The sequence below is a fragment of the Lygodium microphyllum genome, chromosome 3 (assembly GCF_053477565.2).
Source record: "Lygodium microphyllum isolate KBCC chromosome 3, Lygodium_microphyllum_v1.1.10, whole genome shotgun sequence".
In the NCBI taxonomy this organism is placed as follows: Eukaryota; Viridiplantae; Streptophyta; class Polypodiopsida; order Schizaeales; family Lygodiaceae; genus Lygodium; species Lygodium microphyllum.
In genome coordinates this window covers 185,026,188-185,041,415 of record NC_141137.1, presented here as the reverse complement: position 1 = coordinate 185,041,415, position 15,228 = coordinate 185,026,188, and the positions used below count along the sequence as shown (strand labels likewise).

The 15,228-nt window shown below is 43.7% G+C and overlaps 1 protein-coding gene across 1 annotated transcript in view; it reads left to right on the top strand.

Annotated features, from left to right (window-relative positions):
- Positions 1-15,228, top strand: part of LOC148039290 (putative plant SNARE 13) — a 78,661-nt gene that overhangs the window by 28,002 nt on the left and 35,431 nt on the right. The gene's annotated exons all lie outside the window — the stretch shown is intronic.

Below are 15,228 nucleotides of genomic sequence, written 5' to 3'. Positions count from 1 at the left end.
AGGCCGGAAATTCGTATTTCTTGCATGAAGCATAGTTCCTGTATGAAGCAAAATTCTTGCATGAAGCAGATTTCTTGTATGAAGCAGAATGTTTTGTATGAAGTAGTAATATATTTCTGGAAGCAAGATGATACAACCCCTTTTATGTTGTTCTCTATTTTTGGATCTAAAGCCTAATCAAAATACTTCTCTTTGATGTTAGAAATCTGAAATTTTTGCCAAGACCTGAAGCAGTGGCAGACTGCCTAAAGCAAGATGATGCAGTCTAAAGGTTTAATTTTGCATTTCTATATATGTGTCAGAGAATTATCCACATCCATTGAATGTTATCTTGGCTTGAAGCAGGTCCAGAGAATTAAGAGAGTTATTGGCAGGACAACATTAGGAATTATTGTGGAATGATGGTGGTAAAGCAGGAGGAATTGGTATTTTGGTTGAAGGGGAGTTTCCATTGTTTGAAGAGTTCTTGGATGGTTGCACCTCTGTTGGTACTGTTACTGTGTATCATTCCTATGCTACATTTGCCAAATCTTTCCCAAATTCTCCTGAAGAAGGAAATGGAGTGCCTACGAAGTGGTTAAGAAAACCTCATGAGAGTAGGGTTTTGCAAGGTGCTGAGAACCAATTGTGTAATGTGCATTTAAGAGAAAGAGTCATTGGCTGTTATATATGCTCTTTCTACTTGAAAAAGTACTTGCTTAGGGTTGGTTTTATTGTTTATATAGATAATCAAACGTTATGCTATTTCCTCACTCAAAAGTAAGTTGTTTGAGAAGCATTTGAGATAGGCCAATTGTCACGGGGACATGAAATTTTGAGATCCTTTAATCTTACCAATAAAAATTTATTAAGTTATTAATAAAATGTGCAAGGGTTGTTTAGCACATGTGATGCACATGGCAGTTATTTCATGGTAATAGACCACGAATCTCGAGGATGTAATGGATATCAAAGATAAAAGTTGTGATAAGTTATGCTAGTTGAGCTTTGGGGATTAGTTGGTGTTAAATGTCAGTGGTGATACTAGGGACTAGTATAATTAATTAATTAATGTAAGTCTAAGGGTCAACAGAGGTTGGGAACTACTCTAGGTTGCAAATGGCCCAGCCAATTTAATTATGAATGGGCACATTTAATTTTGGGTAGGGTCAGAAGGGTAAAAATTAATTTTCAAGATTATTTTATTTTGAAAATTAATTAAATAACTGAATAATGTTGAAAAATGGGTTTAGAAGGTTGCTACTTGGCACAAATGCCCATTTTGGGAGTTGGGTCTCAGTCATTGAGTTAGTTTTGAGAGAGAGAGAGAGAGAAAGCCTTGAGGTTGGCTCTTTTGTAGGCGTTATGTGTACAAAGTCATCCTTGGTCAGACATTGCAAAATTTTTCATTGAAAAGACTGGCATGTCCCATGGTAGCACGATCATTCGTGCCTCTTGGTGGCATGTGCTTAATTCCTCAAGGCCTGTTAAGATCACCCAATCTTTTCTGCTTTCTCATTTGATTCCATCTTGGCAAGAGATCTTATGTTTTTCAGTTTGGCGCCCTTCTGAGATTCGTAAGGATGCAAATTTGCTGCAAGGAGAAGTCTTGGCCTCCTTCAGATTGTTAGATTGGCTGGACAAAGATTTGCACAGACTCAAGTTTAATCGGATGGCTCGTTTGGGGTTGCAAACAGTTTTTGACAGTGTTAATTCTGGGCAGTTTCGACTTTACTCTTTTCGGCGTATTCGTCAACACTTTTGAGTACCCTGAGGATATGGTGATATCTGGTCATCCATACAGGTCAAACTTCAGAGGTTCTCTCCGTTACCAGTGCTACAGTCATTGTATCCATGGCATGACTGGAAGTTTGTGATACTATGATTTTGAGAAGAGGTTTGCTAACCAGATATACCATCAGATGGTGGAGGCCAAGAGATGGGTCACTACAAAGGTAAATAAATTATGGCATATTAGGGATGGCAAAAAGAAGTGGCAGGAAAGATTCCTTCAACTTTGGAAGTCCAAGGTTCCCTATCAGGGGAAAGTCTTGTGGAGATTGCTGATTGGTGGTCTTCCAATTGGAGAGGTGTTGCGCGCTCGAAAGATCTTTGCTGGTCGTTGTGTCTTTTGCACTACATGTGATAAAACATTGCTTCATCTTTTTGCCTCTTGTCCAGTTGCACGACGGATTTGGTGTTTTATTTCTCGCGTGTGGCTCTCGGCGACTCAGCTACACATAACAGCCTGTTCATGGATTATGGAAAAGCTGCCCTACATGCCTTCTTTGCATTGTGATTCTTGTCAGTTCCAGTTCTTGAGATGGACTGCCTTGTGGCATATCTGGCGTACTCGGAATGCCTTCATTTTTGATTCGGTCTCGGGCATCCATGGTTATGTTAGAGATCAGATCAGATCAGGGCAGCTGGCCAGGTTTGGTGCAGTCGGACTGCTTGCAGTCGGACTGCACAGTCGAACTGCCACGTGGCAGTCCGACCTGCAGCAGGCAGTTGGCTGCATTTAATGCAGCCGCCTGGCCATTACTGGCGCCCCATTTCCCCCTGTTTTTCGGCTATTTATACTCGACATTCTCAGCAGTCCGGCACACTTCTCTGCTCGCAGATTACAGACCAGTGACACGTGCAGATTCCGTCTCTGTTCGCAGATTTCAGACAGCAGACTGCAGTGGACTTCGAGGTGGACAGCAGGTCGCATCGTCGAGGTGGAGACACGCAGTCCAGCGCATTGCTCCCGTGTATATATCTGCATATCTTTGTATTCAGCATTCTTTATATAGCAGATCTTCATCGTTCATTGTCTCTTTCTCTCTCTTCTCTCTCTGCGTTCTCTCTCTCTCAGTCCTACGCTTTCGCACCGCTGCACTCTGACATGGTATCAGAGCAGTGTTTGAGGGCTGACTGAGCGCAGAATCAACCTGAAGAGGAGTTTCCATCGCGACACAAATTTGCGTTTTTTGCGTTTAAGGGCAGACAGGAGGGCTGCACCTTGGAACAAGGCTGAAACGAGTGTGGGCGCACAGGAAAGGAGTACAGGTGGTGGATTTACTGCTGTTTACTGTTGTTTGACGCGGAGGAAGTTTGAGTTTTCAGCCTATAAGTGCAGGTTTTGTTGTTTCATCGCCTTCGGCGGGTGAAAAATGTTCAGGACGCAGAAGAGCCTTAGTAGGCTGAGTTTACCCAGTCAGAGGGGGCTGCTTTTGCGTTTGTGAAGGCATTGCAGGTGAAGATGTCTACAGAGATTGACTTGGAGTTCCAGGCGATTATGGACCGGAAGGTGCCTGTCTTACCGGCTCTTCCTACAGATCAGAAGCTCGACGGCGACAACTACCGCATTTGGTGCGTCATGATGTTGGCCATTCTTGAGTCCTATGATTTGGCGGAGTTGGTACAGGAGGAGACTGACCGGCCCTCGGTAAGAGATGAGTCCAAACTCTCTTCCGATGCTCGTGCGGAGTTGGCCAAGGCCCAGTCTCATTGGGACAAACTGAATGCCAGGATTCGATCCTTTCTCTTTCTATCATGCACTACAGCCGTGATCGCTCACATCGAGCACTTGACGGTGGCTCGGGAGATATGACTGGAGCTTGATCAGATGTACAATCGGATGACCCTAATGAAGCGGGTTTCTTTGGAGGTACAGATGTGGACTTTGTCCGTAAATAAGTCTTCTTCGCTACGGGAGCACATTAACAAGCTAAGGCAGCTACAAATGCAGGTTCAGAATGCGGAGAAGCCGATTTTCTCCGAAGACATGGCGATCACACTATTGTCCCAGTTGCTGCCACGATTCGGTACATTTTACTCTGTCCTTATTGCTTCGGAGCGAGAGTCTACTCTTCGGTGGGAAGAGTTGGTTCCTATGGTCTTGGACCAAGAGGAACAGTTAAAGGGACAAAATGCTTCCAAGTCGGAGGCGCTGACAGGTCAATCCTCTCAGAAGAAGGGGAAGGACCAAAAGAAGAAAAAAGGGGATAACAAGTCCAAGAAGGACAAGGACAAAGACTCTACATGCCATATTTGTGGAAAGACTAGCCATTGGAAGAAGGATTGCCCTGACAAAGACACGAAGGACACCAAGAAGAAGGACACCAAGGATTCTGGAGCGGTGGCTGCACCCTCATCAGCTGCATTTCTTCATCTAGCTGTCATTGAGGACGCTTCACCGAATGCTTCTGATGCTGCGATGACGGCTCCCCAGGCTCAAGAGTGGATTGTTGATAGTGGTGCCTCACGGCACATGACTCCTTCATCAGATGGTGTTGCCCAGTTGCGACCCTCGCGTGGGCAGATTCTCTTTGGAGACAGCTCTTCAGTTTCTGTTGCAGGTCGGGATACAATGCAACTTATTCCGGATGGACGAGGTGGTATCCATACCTCAGAGGTTTTGCATGTACCAGGATTAGGGTACCATCTCCTTTCAGTTCATAAGATTTGCTCCCTTGGTCTTTTGGTGGAGTTTGACAGTTCTACGGTGCGAGTCCTTGATTGTGGATCGAGGAAGGTTCTCTCATGTGGATATGAGGAGAACGGCATTTTCAAACTGAAGTCTTCCACCGCCCTCTCTACTCTTCTTCCTACCTCTCAGTCACAGTCAGAGTTATGGCATGCTCGGTTTGGTCACCTGAACTATGACTATCTTTGGAGGGCGTCACGTGGACAGCTTGTTCGAGGGTTGCCGGATATAGTGGTGAGCCAGCGGCCATGTGTCTCCTGCATTCGGGGGAAGCAGCATAGGGATGCCATTTCCCACACAGCTTCGCAGCGGTCTACTTCACCGATGGAGCTAGTATCTACGGATCTATGTGGCCCTATGAGGAATGAGTCCCTGCGTGGGAGCTCGTACTTTATGCTGATCGTGGATGACTACAACAGGATGACATGGGCCTACTTTTTGGCACTAAAGTCAGAAGCTTTCTCGCACTTCAAGGATTGGCTTCTCTTTGAGGAGAACCGATCGGGCCGGAAGTTGAAGACCTTGCGATCCGACAAGGGAGGTAAATTTGTTTCTAATGAGTTTGCTCGGTTTTGTGCAGATAGAGGAATTCACCAGGAGTTTGCCAATACCCACACTCCTTAAGAAAATGGTATTCTTGAACGGAAGAACCGCAGTGTGATCGAGATGGCGCGCACCATGATGGAGCACCGACAGACTCCTCAGGTTCTGTGAGCCGAGGCTGTGGCTACTGCAGTCCACATTCTTAATCGATCCCCTACTTCGGCCGTGGAAGGGATGACCCCATTTGAGGCTTATTTTGGGACGAAGCCAGATGTTTCTTACTTTCGGGTCTTTGGGTGTGATGCCTATGTTCACATCCCCAAGGCTCACCGTGATAAATTTGAAGCAGCTTCCCGAAAACAGGTATTTGTTGGCTACAGCTCCCAGTCCCAAGGCTACCGACTGTATGATCCCGTCAAGCGGGATGTGTACACTAGCCGTGATGTGTGGTTTGTGGAGGTTCCGGCTATTTCAACGGGTGAGGAGCATCCTGTTCTTGGAGATCCAGGGGAGAGTTGGGCTCCTTCGACAGTTCCACTGGAGCCCGTGCCTTTTGATTATGATTCTGTTTTTGACACAGAGTCTATTGTTCCACCGGACACCTCTGAGGAGTTACCATCGGTGGATATTTCAGAGTCTTCTGCTGATGGAGAAAGACGAGGGGAGGTTCCGCCTCCTCCTCGCTGGGCCCGTGACACACTTCGTGATTCAGGGATCGAGGGGGTTCCTGAGGAGTGGGGACCGCAGGATGGTCCGCGGCGGTCACGAAGGCACCATGCACTTTCTTCGGAGCTTGTTTGCTTAAACTATTGTTTGATGACCCGTGTTATGCAGGATCGAGAGCCCACCTCCGTGAAGGAGGCTTTACAGTCCGCATCATGGAAGAAAGCTATGGAAGCCGAGTTGGAGGCTATTGAGAGGAATGGCACTTGGTCACTCGTGCCTCGCCCCCCGAAGAAGAAGGTGATTGGAGTCAAGTGGGTCTTCAAGACCAAATATCTAAGCGATGGTACTTTGGATAAGCACAAGGCTCGCCTTGTTGCTAAAGGTTTTGCACAGCGCCCCGGGATTGACTGTCATGACACTTTTGCCCCCGCAGCTCGTATGGCAACCATTAGAGCTGTTCTTGCTTTGGCTGGCCATAGGAGATGGCCTGTTTATCAGTTGGATATGAAGTCGGCCTTCCTCAATGGTGATTTGAAGGAGGAGATCTATGTTGAGCAACCTCCAGGCTTTGGATCTTCCGATGGGAAAGTCTACTGGTTGAAGAAGGCCTTGTATGGCCTCAAGCAGGCTTCGCGTGCATGGAACGAGAAGATTGATTCGTTCCTTCAATCTCAGTTGGGATATCGGCGGTCCAAGGCCGATCCGCAGCTGTATGTTCACACTTCCGAGGATGGTTGTGTGCTGTTTGTATTATATGTTGATGATTTGATTGTCACAGGTGATGCTGCACAGCAGGTCCAAGAGACGAAGTTAGCTTTACATTGGACATTCGAGATGACGGACTTGGGTCTACTCCACTTCTTTTTGGGCCATGAGATTTATCAGTCTCAGAGGGGGATCTTTATCTCTCAACAGAGATATGTACAGGAGCTCTTGGTGTCTTTTGAGATGGAGGATTGTCGGGCCCTATCTACTCCTATGGATCCGAACTGGAAGGCCACTTCCCATTCAGCTTCTCCTTTGGCGGATGCGTCCCGTTATCGTTAGTTGATTGGGTCCTTGATTTGGCTTCTCAACACGAGGGTTGATCTATGTTTTGCTGTTGGGCTCTTGGCAGGGTTCATGAGTGAACCTAAGACGGTGCATTGGCAGGCTGCTCAGAGGATACTTCGGTATTTGAGGGGGACGTCTGATTTAGGGATTCATTACCCCGCAAGGACAGATGGGTCAGATCTTGTACTTGCAGGTTGGAGCGACTCGGATTGGGTTGGTGATGTGGACCACAGGCGGTCTACTACAAGTTACTGTTTTACCTTGGGTGCAGGTGTTATTTCATGGAGTAGCAAGAAGCAGTCCACGGTAGCCCTTTCGTCTACTGAGGCGGAGTATCGAGCCGCGTCTTCCACCACATGCGAGGTTGTGTGGCTTCGGAGATTATTGGAGGAGCTTGGGTGCCCCCAGACTCGTCCTACATTGCTGCGATGTGACAATGAGAGTTGCATTGCCTTGGCAAGGAACCCTGTTTTTCATGCCCGGACGAAGCACATCGAGATCCAGTACCACTTCATCCGCAAAAAGCTTCTGGATAAGACCATCACTGTGGAGTACTGCAAGATGGAGGACAATCTTGCGGATTTGTTTACGAAGGCGCTTCCTCAGGCTCTACTTCGGAGACATTCCAGATCCCTCAGGCTTCTGCCCTGCCCAGGCTCTGAGAGGGGGTGTTAGAGATCAGATCAGATTAGGGCAGCTGGCCAGGTTTGGTGCAGTCGGACTGCACAATCGGACTGCCACGTGGCAGTCCGACCTGCAGCAGGCAGTCGGCTGCATTTAATGCAGCCGCCTGGCCATTACTGGCCCCCCATTTTCCCCTGTTTTTCGGCTATTTATACCCGACATTCTCAGCAGTCTGGCACACTTCTCTGCTCGCAGATTACAGACCGGTGACACGCGCAGATTCCGTCTCTGTTCGCAGATTTCAGACAGCAGACAGTGCAGACTGCAGCAGACTTCGAGGTGGACAGCAGGTTGCATCGTCGAGGTGGAGACACGCAGTCCAGCGCACTGCGCCCGTGTATATATCTGGATATCTTTGTATTCAGCATTCTTTATACAGTAGATCTTCATCGTCCACTGTCTCTTTCTCTCTCTTCTCTCTCTGCGTTCTCTCTCTCTCAGTCCTACGCTTCTGCACCGGTGCACTCTGACAGGTTATGTGGCTCATATTCGAGGTTTAGTACTAAGGTAGATTTCTTTTATGATATCAGTTGACCTCGTTCTTCTTGACATTACTGCCCCTTGGTTAGCTATTGTTTGCTCTACACCAGCAATGTGCTTTTCTCTTTGCATTAAAGTCCTGATAGTCTTTCGTTACTTTCTTGGAGGACCTGATGGTTTGATGCAACAGAATGTAAGAGATTTAGTGAATACTGGCCAGATGGTCTGATGTATATATTTTTTAGAGAGAGAGAGTTCTAAGTCGACCCGATGGTTTGATGTAAAATATTTACTTAATTCAATTATCTTCACGAGAGAGAGAGAGAGAGAGAGAGAGAGAGAGAGAGAGAGAGAGAGAGAGAGAGAGAGGAAATGAAATGATATATTATCGTCTATAAAAGGCCAAAATGACCTATGAGACCATGAATTACAATCATGTGTATGATGGTACAACTATCTAGGCAAAATATGTATGTAGCACAAAGCAAAATAAGAAAGGAAACTAACTATGGCTATGTGTAAAACATAGAGCTCTATCTAGTAACAATGAGCTTCAAATGGTATAATCTCATGTGGGTATGGAGGACCTAGCTCTAGCTCGAGCAATAATCCCTTGTATCCGCCTATGAAGGTATCGTCAGTGTCTGTGTCGAGGCCTACGGCGTCTGGATTGTCTAAGCTGAACAGCTCGATCAATTAGTACTCCTTGTCTGTGTGTGGACTGTGGCGGTGAGAGAGGCTCTCATGTGGACTGTGGCTGTAACTGTATTGAAGTCTTTTGAGTCTCCTTTGCAAAGAAGTCTGTGAGCTTGCCTCTATGAAGGGCCTCAATGTCCTGGAGCAGTTGTACTCTTGAGGCGCATGTCATGAAGCTGTCGTATCTCAAGAAGAAAGAGACGAAGGCATCGCTGATCGGTAAAATCCATGAGTTTGGATAGTGGTCCAAATTCGTCTCTAAAGAGACAGTGGAAACAACCATGGACCTCATAATACACTGGGCAGAGAGAGCTGCTGGTCCATTTTTTGATTAGATGCAAAAGGCAGCCATTTGGGGGACAGTAGGGAGACACCTTGCAAGGGCTGGCAGCAACATTGTGGATTAGGTGACAACATTTTGGAGGTGCCTTGCAGTAGGTAATTGCATTAAATGTAGGTTGGAGCAAGCAACAAGCAGATTTTAGGGTTTTCTCATGAAGAAAATCAGATTTCTCTCTCATCTTGGCTTTCTCTCACCTTCAATAATTTCTCAAAAGATCTCAGCAGTTCTCAGCTATTCTCAACAGATCTCAGCTAGATTTGGTGGACAGTAGGAGGATTTGTGTTGTAAACCCTAAATTTTTGCAGAAATTAGGGTTTGACAAATACCTTGGGACCCATGCCAATAGAAGAAGGCATCGTATACGGAAATTAGCACCTGAAATTTGTGGAATTGACAAGGATTTTCAGATGCCGGCCCATCCATTGTAAATTGGGGCAGCATTTGGCCAATTGTTGGTTTCATTTGTGCAAGTCTTGGGTGAAAATCAAGGCGCAATTGGCCCAAATTGCTTGCTGATTGTATGTATAGAAAGGGGGTTTTGGATCAACAAAGGAGATTGTGGAATCTCAACTTGTATACTATCCATTAGCCATCAAAGTTTAAGAACTACTGAATGGGGTGGTAGTTTTGGAGTCTACTGGGTGTTTATTGTGCAAGATTGTTAAAGTAATGTGTATATTTCAGTTTATACTTAGTTATTAATTGCTGTAATTAAGTGCTTGATCAAGTTTTATCACCCTATCTGAGAAGGTTGGTTTTACCAACTTTGTGTGCATTTTTAAGTCTTTAAAAGACTATAGTGGTTGATGCTTTATTAAGGAAATCATAGGTTCAGCCATGTTTATGGCATATCATCACAAGTTTGATGAAATGAAGATACAATATGCAAAGGATGAGGATTTTGATGATCAATTGTTTGATGATCAATGACATGAGATGGCTTGCTTACAATGCATGGTCTTATTGGTGTCGCAAAGTAACTAAGGCTTAAAGTTATGATAGAAAGCCATGGACCACCATATACAAGTCGGTGTTGATGCTGTAGTGCAGTATTAGAGAGTTACTTTTATTGGCCAGCTTGAATCCTAATCTAGATATAGATTGTAGAAGAGTATTGCTATGGATTTTATTTGAGCTTTCTAGGACACCTATAGGGGATGACATTTGAACCATGGTATGTACGTTTAGTAAGCTTTCCCATATCATCTTGGGTTGATAAAATATAAAAGTGGTTAACATAGCGAGATTGTATATGCGGAACATCTTTAAATATCATGATATGTTGCATTCTATTAGTAGTGCTAAAGATTCGTGTATGATGAGTTTGTTTTGGAGATGCATCTTTAGGAATATGGGCACTACCTTGAAGTTCTTATTTCATCCCTAGACAGATGGGTAGTTAGACAAGGCTGATTTCAATTTTCTACATCTTTGAGTGCTTTCTATTAGAGCATAATCCCCATTGGAAATAATATTTGCCATCTGTGAAGTTTGCTTATAACAACATTATGCATATATCCATTGACAAGGTGCCATTTGAGATAGTGAAAGGAGGAAGAAAGTCGCAGCCACAAAGGATAAAATCTTTGAGATAGACAAGTATGTTGGGAGTATTGATGAGGCATGCAAGAAGGCGAAGTTGTCTTCGAAGGACTTGGATAAATAAAAGAAAGGAGGTGAATTTTGCTACCTTGCATTAGACTTTACCGAGGGTGATTGGGTTTCTTTGCATTTTGAAAAGGTAAGGCTTAAGAAATTGAAGGGCAAAGAGTGCTTGCTTTTTAAGTTGAATAGCGATGCTATGGGGCTTCCTGGGTTTCACAAAACATCAATCTTGTACATAGTCACAAGTTACAACTACTTTTGGACTTGAGGATTGGAGGGACGATAGCTTTTTTTTGTCGTCCCATATTCCATTCCATGTGATTATGTAGTCACAAGTGACGGATATTCCTCCCTATCCCCCGTTCCCTATCCACGTCCCATGTTGTGTCACTTGTGACTATGATCTTGTAGCTTATAGGTCGAAGCTACAGGATCATTGGAGGATTCATAATGTGTTTCATGTGAGTCTTTCTAGACCTTTTCGTAGGAATGTGTCAAAGAATGTAGTTGATGAAGTTTGTCTAGAGATTGAGAAACTTAATGAGATTTTGGTGTCGGAATATGTTTTGGCATACAAGGAAAGAAAAGTTAGAGGAAAGTTTCAAGTTGCTATTTAGTGAAGTTTCAAAACTATTCACATATGGATACAAAGTGGATGGAGGAGGGTGGCCTTGTAGACGTACCTTAGTTGTTGTAGCTTCAATTAGAGGCATTTTTGTTTGAGCGGACTTTGGTTGTGGCTCCTTTAGGCTTAGTGGAGCATAGGCCTAGAGCATTGACTTGAGCTCAAAAGGGTTGTAGCACCTCTAGTACCTTGGTTCAAACAAGCTCAAATATGTAGAGGCCACTTGTTGACATATATAACTCACCTAAGGTATTGCTAGCTAATAGTATATCTACTTTGGAACTTCTATGTATATTAGTCACTTGTAATGCCTCACCTTATCTTAATTGCATTTCTTTGGTTTTTATTGTTGTGTATGAACTAGGATATAAATTGGGTTTCTTTGAAATGGTGTGTGAATTGGCCCTTGAAGGTCAAAGTTATCAAACTTCATAAAATAATTGTAAAGGAAAATAATATAAACCTCTTTTTGTCGTCACTTGTAGTTGCCATTGGCATGCGAACTATTGCCACCACAATCTTTGAGGAGAGGAGATGGGGAAGAGATAGAGAGTTGTCATCACTCTTGAGTCCCTCTTCTATATAATGATAGCTCCTTCCTCCTCTCCCTTAGTTTTGTATGTACCATGGCCTTTAGGCATTGTGTTTAGCCTTAAATTGGGCATCTGACAAAATTAATAGTGTAGCCCATTTAGGATTTCTCAATTGTCTCATGTCTTGTCTCGAGGTTTCTATATATGCTCCACTCTAGACTTTGTTGTACTATCACATCATGTTGTAACCTTGGAAAGAGGGAGATTGTGTTAGCAAATAATGTTTGTTCGTGTTTGAGTTTGTGCATGTCCCAATGGGCTGGGCACATTTTCCTTATGAGTGATATAGTTGCCTATATTTTTGGTGTTTGTTTTGCGGCTGTCTAGTGATTTACTGCTGGCCGACTTGTTGAATTTATGCCTCCATCAGCTAGTCTTGAGCAAAAAGTACAATAGTTTTATTAAAATAGCCCCAAAACTCAACTAATTAGTGAATTGAACTTTTATTAAAAAGAAATGCGTTTCTAGAGAGTGTTTGTGTCCCATAAGCACAAACCCTAATTGGGAGAATCCAAACTTTCTATAAATAGGCATGCTGCCCTCAATAATCTAGCCACAATCTCATATTTGAAGCTTGAAGGTCCAAAGCTTTGCTGTCCACACCTTGTACGTGGAGGATATCTCAGTGGAAGCTGACCACTATTATCTTCTCCCGTAACGTGCTTGTTTTCAGCTATTCCTTGCAGATTTAGATTGTTTCCATTCCATCATTTACTTGCTAATCATCAAGGCGGATGCTGTCCACTGTGTGGAGTTTCCATTTGCTGCTGCATGTCAGCCGAGGAGCTGCATTTTGCCTAGTGTTGCTGTTGTGAATGGCTGGTGTCACCCAACAGCTTGCATTTTTATCATTCAGCTGTTGCCTGTGCTAATTTCCCACACCTATTGCTACATTTTGCTGTTTGGGATCATTGACCAGTTGCCACATCATCATCTTGTGGTGTGTTTGCAGTTTCCTACCCCTCTTTTGCTTGTTTGTCTAACTCATTTGGCATCCACTGTTGCATTTACTGTTGCCAGACACACATGGAGGCTGCTGTGCTGCATTTTGGGATCTATTAGAGTCCAACACACTCTCGAGCTCATATTCTTTGCTCTGGTCCTTGAGACAAGGGACTTCAGGGGTCAATATTCTTCACTGCATAGTGTGTTCACTGTTTGCTGCATTGAGCATTGTATTCTATTCAATATCCATTTATTATTATTCATTGTGTTTCTTGTCTTTGTGATATCCCAACCCTAACTATGTTTCTTTATCAATTTGTGCATTTGTCGTATGATTGTTTTTGTGTTTTCTATGGTGGAACATTTCTTTACAGGTGGCTGACTTATTTACATGCCATTATTGCTGCACCCATGTTCTCTAACATCTACAAGTAGATTGTGACATGTTTTCTCTAGTTTTGCTGCATTTATTTGCTTAATCAGCCTGTGTGTTTATGAGCTGACTCTGCATTGTCAGCATTTAATGTGGTTGCAGACTGGGCGACTGTGTTTGCAGGTCTATCTTCCTATTTATTAGCTGTAATGACCATTTTTGGCTTGTGTTTGATCAAAATTTGTCCTTTTGCAGCAGTCATTTTATCTCTTGATCATCTTTTGTGATTCATTGCTTCATTACTGTTTGAACTCTTGAAACTACTGTGAGTGTGTATTCTTGACACACATTTATTCCTCAAATTCCAACCATGTCGCCTTAGCGATTGTTGTAAGAGTCTCCCTTCTAGCTTGCTAGTATAGGAGATGCAAGTCATCCCTCACAACTCTTCAATGCGAGAAAGAGTGTAAGAGGGTGGTGAGGTAGGGTAGTTAGGTCTCGTCTGTACTTTTATATAGGTGCATAGGATTTGGAGAGCAGTTTTCCTTGATGCATTCATCGAAGTCTAGCAATTTGAAATCCTGGAGTTGGATTGCTTCGAGGTTCATGATGAGCTGTTTGATAGAGAGTGGAATTGGCTCCTGGTCCAAGTTCACATGAGGGGACTATTTGGCATTTAAGTCGAAGGAGGGGAATCCATGGTCGTTTATGCACCATGGCAGTGGTGATAGGATGGTCACATGTGCTACATCAAAGGCATTATTGATAGACCTAGAGTGTTGCTATGAGTATTTTTTGTTTTCAGGAGTTGGTATGATTAGAATCAACATCGGGATCTCTTTGAGGCACCTTGATGGTGGCTTGTGCACCCACAGCTTGGGTATCCGGGGCCTATTCTGATGTTGTCTGTACTTTGATGAGTCATTCTCATTGTATATTGCATTATACAAGATTACCCATGATCTAAGAGATGGTGTTAGTAGATATTGTTGGTTCATGTGTGAGTCTATGCATGCCCTAGTGGGCCGGCACATTTTCCTTATCATTGATGTATTTGCTTGTACTTTTGATGCTTGTTTTGTTTGATTGGTCATTTATTGTTGGTTGGCGTGTTGTGTTTAGGGCTCCATCAGCTGACCATCTTTTTCTAATGGTTGGCCTATTTATAGGCTTGGGCTCTCTTTGAGTCATTCATCATTGCATATTTCCACATCAAGTTCCGTTGGTGGAGAGAGGGAGTTGGTGTGTGTGTCCACACAATTGGTGACTCTATTCTTTTTGTACTATCTCATGCCTTGGTATATGGATTCCATTTCATGAGCATCTCTTTTCTTTTGAGTTCTTTGTGCAATGTTCTTTACTTTATAGTGTTTTTGTTTTCTCTTCTCTCCTGTTGTGCCGTTTACTACAGTAGATTTACACGCTTCCATTGCTGCACCCACTTCCGAGAGAGGCATTGCTATTGGTCATCACTGTGTTTTTTTTTTTTCCAACTTGCTTGTTTATATTGCCTGGGTATAAATTGCGGTGATGAAAGGGGGACCCAACAAGCTGAGGTATTAAAGTTCATGACTTAGGTCTTCCTTGGATTCACAATGAGGTCTGTCTGTGTGCAAAGAGCATGTTTGGAATCAATTTGGTGCTATAATCCCTTGGGATCAAAATCAACAGAATGGCTTATGTACTTCCTAGCCGGTTGAGTTCTACATTTTCCTTAGGGTTTCATTACCCAGCCTATATGTTGGCCTATCTTTGTCTTTGTTGATGGATGGAAATCGTAACACCAGTCAACTCAGCAGATATGGCTGTCTACAGCTCTAGTAGAAACTCCTCCTCTACCAAACACTCACAATTGAAAGCATCCTTGTATCCCTCTCTAATTTTCTGATTGCAATGTATGCACAAGTTATGGAGAGAGAGAACTACTATTGGCAAGTGTGCAACTAACTTATTGGTGTAAGAAGGCACTTATATGCATAAAGACCAACACATGGTCACTAAGCACCGAACAGCTTAGTGGGACAGGAGGAAAAGAGAGCTGAGGAGAGGAGCTGGTGATAGTCAACAGCCACATAAGTGGTCCAATACCTGAAGTAGAACCATTTTATACAAGGCAGCTATAAGGAAAGTTGCGTGTACTTCAGATGTTTCAAACATTAAGTATTGATC